The 11,003-nt window shown below is 39.8% G+C and overlaps 1 long non-coding RNA gene across 1 annotated transcript; it reads right to left on the minus strand.

Moving 5' to 3' along the window:
* Positions 1–503: 503 nt before the first annotated feature.
* Positions 504–1,635, minus strand: LOC138371273 (uncharacterized). The gene is made up of 3 exons (XR_011230379.1): positions 1,202–1,635; positions 957–1,083; positions 504–573 (listed from the first exon to the last, which is right to left on the minus strand). It is a non-coding gene; the product is annotated as an uncharacterized lncRNA (long non-coding RNA).
* Between the last annotated feature and the right edge of the window lie 9,368 nt (positions 1,636–11,003).

Genomic DNA, 11,003 nt, shown 5'->3' on the forward strand with positions numbered 1-11,003 from the left:
AGGGGTGGCATCTATATAGTAGGTAAATATAAAAGACGCGCCTATTCGAATGCAACGTTGTGTGAAAATTTCAAAGCAATTCTTGAAGAACTTTCAGAGATTACAGCGTGTGTTGCACTTACGTCCAACAGATCGCGCTGTTTTTCAAAAAAAGCATGTTTTTTCCTGTCCCAGGTGAGGCATGTATATAGAAGATATATAAAAAGACGCGCCAATTCGAATGCAACGTTGTGTCAAAATTTCAAAGCAATCGGTAAAGAGGTTTCGAAGTTTTCACTCACATGAAAAACACAGTTTTTCAGAAAAAACATGTTTTTTACCTTCACAGACATGACATGTATATAGTATGTATATAGAAACCTGCTCGGATGCGAATGCAACGTTGTGTGAAAATTTCAAAGCAATCGGTGAATAACTTTCGTAGATTAGCGATTTTGAACAAACGAACATTTCCATTTTTATTTATATGGGGGCTTATTAAGGGTTAAGTAAAAATTGATCAATTTGTTTATAAATTTATTTATGAAATGGTTATAGAAAGGGCTGCAACTGGTCCAAGTTTCAGCATCACACCTTAAACAGAAAAGGAGAAAAAAATACACAACGTATTATGCAACGAATTTTCAACATTTTCAAATAGTTTCAGGGAACACATGTGTCAACTAAAATCATTTCTATAACACTCAGATATTAAATTTAGCACATAATAAAGGATTGTAGTGATCAGTTTTATCAAAAATGTGTTTAGTGCAATAATATAATTATTCAAAGTTACCCTTCCAAAAATATGCAATATATGATGTTTATAAATTTTTATAAAATCAACAAATGGACTTTGGACTAAAATGTTTCAACAGGTTTGTAGAAGCACAAACTCTACATATAAGGTGTAATTTGCATGTAAATTGATTAATAAATGAAAGCTGAGAAACACCTTGAAGTTGTAAATTACTTACCTGAGTAAAATAAGATCAAAGTTCGGCCACCTGTAGCCGAGTTTGTCATCGACCGATTTCGTTCATAATTGGCACCCTTGCAGATAGGCATCCATTGAGCAAGGTGTGCAAGTTCCATGCACATCCCCTGATAACAAACGAAAAAAAAAATGGAAAAAAAAAATATATATATACATATATATATCCTGCACATACATATTACAATTATTACCAAATACCAAATTATAACACTAAAACATACTAACCTATTGAAATTGGTCCGAATTGTGGGTCCTCAAGGTGGCACTGCCACACCAGATGTAGATGGCACTGCCACACCAGATGTAGACGGCACTGCCACAGCAGTAGATGTAGATGGCACTGCCACACCAGATGTAGATAGCACTGTCGTGGCCAGTCCATACACATCGAGGGGTTGAGGAGGATGTGTGAGGAGGGGTGTGGCGGCTGTGTCATGCCTCTCACAGCTGAGGCGGGGAGGCCGCCTCTATCTTCACTTGATAATAACCTCCCTTGTTCAACAGCGTCTCTTCTTTCCAGCCAAAGACGGCGACCGCGTGTCAAATTGGCTACTCTTGCCTTCAGAACCTTCCGTTTATAGGTCATTGTGCGCTAGAAGCTACAAAAGCGAGATTCCAGGAGCAAAAATGGAGCGCGCGTCGACACCCTCCACTCTCAACAGGACACACCATGTGACTGGTAGCTTGCTGCCTCACTCACCCCCACTAGGAGACGGTTGCCAATGAGTGTATATTTGTTGTCATATATACAGAGTTATTTCCGACGTTATTACGAAAAAATTGACGTTTAGAACGTACGACGCAATACTCTTGGCGCGCCACAGCCGCGGGGCACCGGATTCTGCACAATTACGCATGGAAATGTACCATAAATACTTTAATTTATATCATAACATTCTCGGGTTTGCGCCAAAGTGTTGCCAGAACGTTGTAGTATTTTTATAAATTTTTCAAAAAGATTCGATTTTTTCCGAATTTTTGCGTTTGATAAGCCCCCTTATATAGATAGATTATTATTATTATATTCAGTCAGCTATTAATATAATAATGATAGTAGTAATAATTCATTGTGTTGGCAGACAGCAAGCCAGAGTGTATTCATAAACAGTAGACATATACCGAGGTCTCCCTCACCAAGGGCCAAATTAATGACCTCGCCCTGGATGTAACCCTACAACAAGCTGACTAACTCCTCATTACCCACTCAATGCTAGGTGAACAGAGGCATTAGGTGAAAGGAAATGCGCCTAACCATTTCTATCCCGCCCAGAATTTGAACCAGGAATTCTTGATTGTGCATCGAGAATGAACCCGGCTGTACTACTGGGACCCATATTAACAGACATAGAATTCTACGTACAAATTAAATGAGACAAAAGTTAAACACTGATTGCAAATATCTTATGAATTATTTATTCACAAAGATACGTTCATAAACACTGATGTTATATATTTTATTAAAAATATAGAGATATAAACTATTTTCTAAACTTTATATATTTAAGTGTGTATTTAAATATACAACAAAGTATATTGGGTTGTGTGAAGTACATAACATTGGGCTATTACACTGTTGCAAAGCCACTGTCATGTACAGCATTTCGGGCAGGTCCTTAACCTAACAGATAAAAGTAGGAGTAAATAAAATGTATATTCTAGCAAATTTGATTTCAATATAATAATACAATAACAAATTTATTGCATTGATTACACAGGAGATGATGTTACATGTCTTTAGTAGTAAAGATGGGTAAATAGCAAAAGATACGGTGTGAGTTTGAAGCACATGGTAGGAAACTATAAGGATGTAATTAAGTACTTTTGGTTTTTATTTTTTAGTAAAGCATAGGTTGGACAATTATTTAATTTTGGAGGGAGTGAGTTCCATAGACAGGGTTCTTTTATTTGCAGGGATTTTTTGCACAGATTTAGCTATACTCTACGGATGTCAGAGAGATATATGTGTATGATGTTGTGATCTTTGGTCCTATTACATCTATCAAGGAAGAGCTTCAGATCAGGATTAGCATTTTACTCTATGATGATTAGCAACTATGTTGTATTTAATAAAGATTTCCAATACTCTAGCTGGTTTATAGCTTATTTATTATACTCTCCATACAATCATGTTGGTGGTAGTGAAAAAATGATTACTGAGGCACATAACAGGCTCAGGAACTGAACCCCAAAATTATTTTCGCAAAGCACCAGAATGACACTCATTTTGTCTTGGTCATATTGAAGGTCATACCAATGTTCAAGGTATTTTATCTTGCACAATAGCTTAGCATCATCAGCAAACATGTTTATATAATTCTGTATTTCTTCTGATAGATTGATAATATAATTGTTTATATTTGTTATTAATTCATTAGGGAGTGAGTTTCATAGACTGGGTCTTTTCATTTGCATTAAAGTGTTTCCATAAATTTATTATAATAATAATTATAATATTAATATATTTTTGCAAAAAAATGCGTTTAAACAACATAAGAGTAATGTACAATTTTAGGTACAGGAGTTACACATACTAATAAAGCCATTATTACACAAAGTGTTTCAGTCAAAATGCATAGTCTGCCTCTATGTATATCTAAGTGATATTCATATCTAATGAACACAAAGTACACCACCTATCATGTCCAGTTTTCTGTTGATTTCCGAAGAATTATGGCCTTTTATCGTATATATGTTTTACTTTAACACACTAAGGTTGATACAAGAACAGACGACTGCTGACTCCTGTTAGCAGGCTGAGAGCTTTTCCATTTCATTTTCCATTTAGTGATAGACACCAATATGTAGCCATCAATTGTATAACCTCTCCCACTCTACCATAAACTGTAGGAGTGACACAGTGCCGCATCCTAGGACCACAACTATTTCTTTTATATGTCATTGATCTGCTTTATGCTCTTACATTCTTAAACCTATATTATTTGCTGACGATACAACCCTCAACTACTCTCACCCCAGCCCACACATACATTATTTTTTTTAAATAATGAATTTAGAAAAAGTCCACTTATGGATGTCAACCAACAAACTCACACTAAACATAAAAAACATCCACTATATCTTAATTGGAAACAAATCAACAAATCCAATTCAGCTTCAGATAAACGATGTAAACATCGGAAATAAAAATGATGGAGAGCTCCTTGGCCTATACATAGATAAGAGACTCAACATCAGCACCCACTGTTATGACCCCAGGTAGCCTGAAGAACAAGTCAACCCTCTATGAGAGTTATTCGGCAATCTGGACCTGATTGAGAGTTCAGAGGAATTATAGATATGTGAATATATATTAAATACTTGACAAATGTCAGTGAATAGTTTATAACCATTAGTAGAGGATGAACATGGAAATATTTGACATGGTGAGAGGTGTTGATATATTATACTGACATAATATGAGACTCGCGAGGACGTCTTGTCTTTTCTTGAGATACAGAGGTCGTGAGAGAGGGTTGCACTGAGTTTGAGCTCCTGGCTGAGGAGGAGAACCCCTAGTTAGTTGTGTGCCCCTTCAAGAGGAGGTAATCAAGCAGGCGTTTATGTGTGAAGCCTGTGGACGACTTAAAGTGCTCAAGTCAGGACTAGACGGTATAGGACTGTCTCAGGCCTTGTGAGGCAGTCCTATAGCGATTTTGTGGCAGACCTGTGTGGGCGCCATTGTGAGAGCCATTACCTGAGCGCCCTTGATAGATAAATTCTGCGGTAAGCTAATATAACAGTTGTTGCAGTGGTTGCCTGTGTTTGATCATGTGCCAAGCGATCATGGCAAGTGTTTATGGCAACCCATCCTCCGAAGAGACAGTACTTTTTAGTACTAAATGTAATAAGTACATTTCCATACTTATGTATTTAGTACATAATTGCACTTAAGGGCCTGTTACAGTTACCGGCTGACCTCCCTATAATATTCTCCCGAAACAATGAATTCGTTGAAGTTAGTATTGGTGTTTAGCTCAGTCTACACACAAGGACATTCTACACATCTCCCCCATGCTGGGTACAGAGATGGAGACTCAGTCACCAGAAGAACTGGCTACTTCCCACGGCAATATTAACATGGACTCAGAAAACAGCCAGCCAGTCGAGGAGGATGAGTTTCAAAAAGTTCTAACCAGGCAACAGAAGAAACAGAGAAGACAGGATGTAAGGTGTAGTGTTGACAGTAATAGTACACATAACGGAAACGAGAAGAGAATGAAGAACGACGCCGAGATTGATCAAACCTGTGTCGACGAACGGACGGAACGATGTCAGGAAGGTGAGGGTCAGCGGAGATGGAGGCTTCTCTTCCTTGCCTCATGCACACTGGCCTATCATCAGAAGCTGCTGTGGACAGTCAGACTTGGAAGAGAACACCGTAAGATCGAGCCCCTGCTGAAGGAAGGTGTGAACAGACCTTTCTTAACGGTTGGTTCTATGGAGGCAGTTGTGTTCCTTACCCAGCAAGGATATAATAGAATTGTTATAGAAATACCGAAGGGGAACGAGAAGCTGCAGAAGGTAATTATCTACAAATACTATCAGATTCTGGACCCCGAGTTCATCCTCGACGACCAACGATTTGTGTGGGCCAAGCGTCACCTTATTAAAGGTGAAGCATGGAATCAGGTGGTGGCTCTAGTGAGAGGTGAAGTTCCCGAGAGAGTGTTCATCACCGGGGCTGGCTACAGGCATGTAGCAAAGTATGTGGAAGAGCCCATAATATGCCTGAAATGCTGCAGATGGGGGCATAAATCCTGGAGCTGTCAACAAGATCCACGATGTCGTTTCTGCAGAAAGTCTCACCTCTCTAATGTGTGTAGAAACAGACTTAATCTGGGTGAGAAAATAGTTCCCTGATGCTGCAACTGTGGAGGTGTTCACAATGCCAGCTCGGCTGTGTGTAGCAAGAGGCCGAGTATGGATGTTCCCCGGCCTGTGAATGTTACAGAGCAAGCAAGAGCTCTTACCCAGACACCGGGAGCACAGCAAAACAGTCTGCCCCAAACAGCGCCAGTGAACCGGACGAATGCGTGGGTAAAGGAGTCACATTTACTTCGTCAGGCTCAAGCCACATGCAGCCACGCCAACACTCAGGACTCCAGCAGTGACAGTGTAACGGTGAGTGAAGTGGCTACTGTGGCTCAGAAAGAGGGCCATAATGATATGGTCAAGGAGGTATGGGCTGAACTAAGAAAAGTTGGTGAGTTCCTCCGAAATCTTGGGCAGAGAATCGAATTCATCGAGGCGAAATTAAACGTTCAGGAGGTCAAGGAAAGTCCCAAAACAGTGAAGGAAAGTCAGGATGTAGTGGTTGAGGACAATAATGAAATATTGAGTGATGAAATGAAGGAAAGTGAAGTGTGTGTGAATGACGATAGTCGTAGTGAAAGGAAGAACCCTATAATTACACATAAAATGAAGGAATCATTTGGGCCAATAATGGACGTCACAGGACTAAAATAATCTCTTGAGAAACGCAATGTTGTTTTTACTGGTGAACTTGGGAGGAGGTGGGAGATGTTATACAAGGTATGGCTATCATTTAGTGAACTTATTGGGGATGACTTAAAAAGTGAATTGTTTAATAATGGATCATCCTAGACTGAAAATGTTGTCATGGAATGTTAATGGTTTAAGAAACTGGGTTACAGATGTTCATTGTTATGTGATGGGAAATGATATTGATGTTATAGCTCTCCAGGAGACAGGGGATAGGAATGAAGGCTTATTGAAATTAAATGGCTATAAAGGGTTTCACCTCTTCGCCGCAAATAACATCAGAGGGACGTTGATTTATGTTAAGAACTAAATACCAGCAGAGTTAGTGGAACCCCCGTCAAAAACGCAAGGTATAGAGAGTGTCTGTTAAATTATCATTAAGAGAAGGGGAATTTATTGTAGTTAATTTGTATGTATCCAGGAACTGCTTCGACGCTCACTATCTACCTGACTGTATTTATACTAATCCTTCACTGGTAAATGGGGACCTTAATGCTCGGCACACAAGCCTTGAGACAGTGGGTAGTATTAATGTTAATGGGGTCAAGTGGTTACAGTTTCTACAAGATCATCCAGATACCTGTCTCTTGGGAAGCAATGAATCACCTCACATCAGGGGAGGACGGCTTGACTATGCCTGCATGTTAAATTCTTTGGGATTATGGGGGAGGCTCGGGTCGTTCGGGAACTACTTAGTGACCACTTTCCCTTGAAAATTGAACTACCACTGGGGGAAAAAACAAGTCCACTTTCAAAGGAAAAGGTTAAATATTAATAAAAATATGAAAAATTATTTTATTCAAAATATGGGAGATTGGTATCAACAATACATGCCGCTTTGCGTTGATAGTTTTTACGAGAACATGGTCGAGAACATAGATAAATGAGTACAGAGAGAAAATAACGGGGGCAGGGGCAGCAAGACGCATGGACCTAAGAAATTTAAATATTCCAATGATAAGCAAGTTAAGGGGTGGGAGAGAATGCTACGGAGTGCACATAAAGAATGGTTAAACAATGGAATGAGGGATGAAGATAAAAATACAATGTTGGAAGTGGCTAGGAAATGCAGTCAGGTGAGGAAGGAGGCGCGGGACAGATACTGGCAAGACTTTGCTCAGTCCATTGGTAATACTAAGAACCTTAAAGACATATGGAGAGCAGTAAATAAAATCAGGGGTTGTAAGACCAAATTCATTGCTCACTCAGATCCTGGGAAGGATGCTAATGAGTTAGTAGATAAATGGGCTAGTGCTGCGGGTATGGAGTCCTTACCTACAGGCACGAGAGTCATCATTGAGTCATGGGACAACCCGTCCTCTTAAAAAGAACGTCACTTTTGGCTCGTATGCGCACTATGGCCAAATTTGGACGTAATTTGAAATGAAATCGACTCACAAAAGTGACGTTCTGTTCCGTTTTCTATTTGAGTCGTCCCGCTTACGCACAGGGGTTATAAGAGGACACTTTAAATTCACGTTTTTCATAACGTTTTGAAACTTTATGAGAATTTCCTGCCCACCTAACCTATCAGAGGACCCTTAACTTACTGTTGTTGAAAAAAAAAATCCCAAATTTATTTTAATTTTTTTTTCAATTTCAAATTACGTCCAAATTCGGCCATACGGGCAAACGGCCAAAAGTGACGTTCTTTTTAAGAGGACAGGTTGCATGGGAAAATATTAGAAATGGAATAACTTTATGTGCTTGAAATACAGGATTAGTAACATGCACTGAGATAACTTACGATGAGCTACTGAATGCTATAAAAAGTGGCAGCTCTACTGCTCCGGGGAAAGATGGAGTAACATATGACATTCTTAATTATTTAGCTGGTATGAAACCGGCTTACTTGCCTTACTTGATTTGATTTGAAACCCTTACTTGATTTGTTTAACATGAGTTATAGGGAGGGAAAGTTACCAAGAAAATGGAAGGAGACAGTCATCATTCCTATCCCTAAGTCAAACGGAGGCTACAGGCCTGTCTCCTTAACATCCTGCTTTTGTAAAATGATAGAGAGGATTTTGTTAAATAGGCTACTCTACCTTGTAGGTGATAACATGTCCAATAATCTCTTTGGTTTTATCAAAGGCAAAATTACTGCGGACTGTCTCTTAAAGTCTTTGTCTAATGTGGATGACAATCGTAGAGTTTTTGTTGATCTGTAAGGAGCATTTGATAAAGCCAATGGGGAAGTAATCTTATGCGAATTAGCCAATCTGGGAATAACAGGGAGATTGCTACATTGGATAAGGGATTATTTACAAGGGAGAAAAGTTCAGGTGTATTACCAGGGATACATGTCTGAGGAACGGAGGTTTCAGTTAGGTACCCCCCAAGGGGGAGTTTTAAGTCCCACCTTATTCAATGTAATAATGAACAGATTAGCCCCTGGACCCCTGGAGGATACATCAGAGAAGTATCCTCCAGGGGTCACGATGATCATATATGCTGATGACATTCTTATACAAAGCACTTCTGGGAACAAAATACAAACTGCTCTTAACATACTTAGTACAACCTGTCACAAGTTAGGCTTAGTTATAAATGCAGATAAAACCAAATATGAGTATAGGAAACGAAGAAATATAACACTTACTCTAAATGTTGTGAAACTGAGCCGTGTTCAGAAGTACAAGAATCTGGGCATGTATGTTGGATACACATGAGAGTAAAAATGCTGAATTAAATCATATCAGCACCTTATGTAAAGCCCGTCTGCATCCTCTAAAAGCACTGGCTTTTTCTGGTAAAGGTGTTGGGGTACCTATCTTGTGGATGTTATACATAAGCACTGTTCGCTCCCTGATAGACTACGCAGCACCCGTTTTGTCTTACACAGGCCAAGGCAGAATTCAGAAAATAGAGCTGATACAGAACGAGGCTATGAGGATTATTCCTGGACGTCAAAGAAATGCAATGATTGAAATAATGAGAATAGAATTAAATTTACAGAGTGTGTATGATAGAGTCCGTGACATTAACGCTAGAGTATCTATTCGTTTCATGCGGAGAAAAGGAGGGGATAAACTGTTTCAGAGCGTTCAGACCTGCTTGAGTGACGTACACACTTCCAGGAAACTGAGAGAGACATGCTATACGAGGGGATTAGCTCATGATCTCAGGAAATACGATGTACTTGACTGCTGCTAACCCTCTCGACAGTGTAATAGGACTGCTTCCTGTAAAGTACAGAAAATAGACGTCGAAATTGTACCCCTCAAGGTGAAAAAGATTCATCATGAACCGGGACAATTACGGTGTTTGTATGGAAGTATGATATCTCGGTTATCAATAGGCAAGAGTTTACATGTATATTGTGATGGGTCGGTGGCGGAGGATGGCATGGCAGGGTGTGGTGTCCTAATAAGGGAATATACTGCGTATGGGACTGTGGACAGGATAACTGAACTTCGACTTAGTAATTATATATCATCCACACAAGCTGAACTGCAGGCCATTCTGGCGTGTTTGGAGGAAGTACGTCATGACGACAAAGATGTTTTTGTATTTGTTGATAGCCGAGGAGCACTGGAGTCCTTAAACAGTCGAAACCCAGTCTTCATGTCTATAGTTGAGGATTGTAAGAAAAGGATAACTGAGATACAGCTGAAAGGTCACAGCGTGAAATTCATCTAGATTCCATCTCATGTTGGAATAGTGCTCAACGAAGTGGCGGATGACTTGGCCAAACGTACCACATCAAAACCACAAGTTGACATCGAATGCGAATTCACAATGAAACAAATAAGAAGCAAAATCAGAAATATTCAGGCACAGGCAGAAGTGGCGAGGAGAGGTATAATGTATGAGAGAAGTCAAACCATGCAACACTACATGTATGAGTCAAAACACCCATTTCACTTATGGTAAAAGGAGAAATGCTTGGAGTGAATCTGTGTACATGCGGCTCAGGCTTGGGTACAAATATTACTGGGAATATGGGATAGGTGTTCATGATAATGACACGAAGTGTAAACTATGTGGTATGTTAAGGTCTCAAACCCTTGCCTATTATGTTCTTGATTGTCCGTTGATTAATGTATATAGAAACACTGAGAAAAGGACTGTTGTTGAACAAATAGCCTGGACCTAGATTCAGGAAGCTCTGTACTCACCTAGTTGTACTCACCTAGTTGTGTTTGCGGGGGTTGAGCTCTGGCTCTTTGGTCCCGCCTCTCAACCGTCAATCAACAGGTGTACAGATTCCTGAGCCTATCGGGCTCTGTCATATCTACACTTGAAACTGTGTATGGAGTGAGCCTCCACCACATCACCCCCTAATGCATTCCATTCCATTCCATCTGTGTATTTCTTCGTAAGTGGGTTTGCTACGAAGGTTCCTAAGTGCGCCCTAAGAAGATGCTTAGGTGCGATTCAATAAGGTATACTTAGGAAGAAAATTGTTGGTTCACCTGCGTGCCGATAGAGGTCACTACTGTGTTTCGTTTAGCCAATCAGAGAGCAGCAACATTCTTCTTATTGAAGATTTAGCGATGGCTTATCGGAGCTCTACTGCCTC

The sequence above is a fragment of the Procambarus clarkii genome, chromosome 35, assembly GCF_040958095.1.
Source record: "Procambarus clarkii isolate CNS0578487 chromosome 35, FALCON_Pclarkii_2.0, whole genome shotgun sequence".
NCBI lineage: Eukaryota > Metazoa > Arthropoda > Malacostraca > Decapoda > Cambaridae > Procambarus > Procambarus clarkii.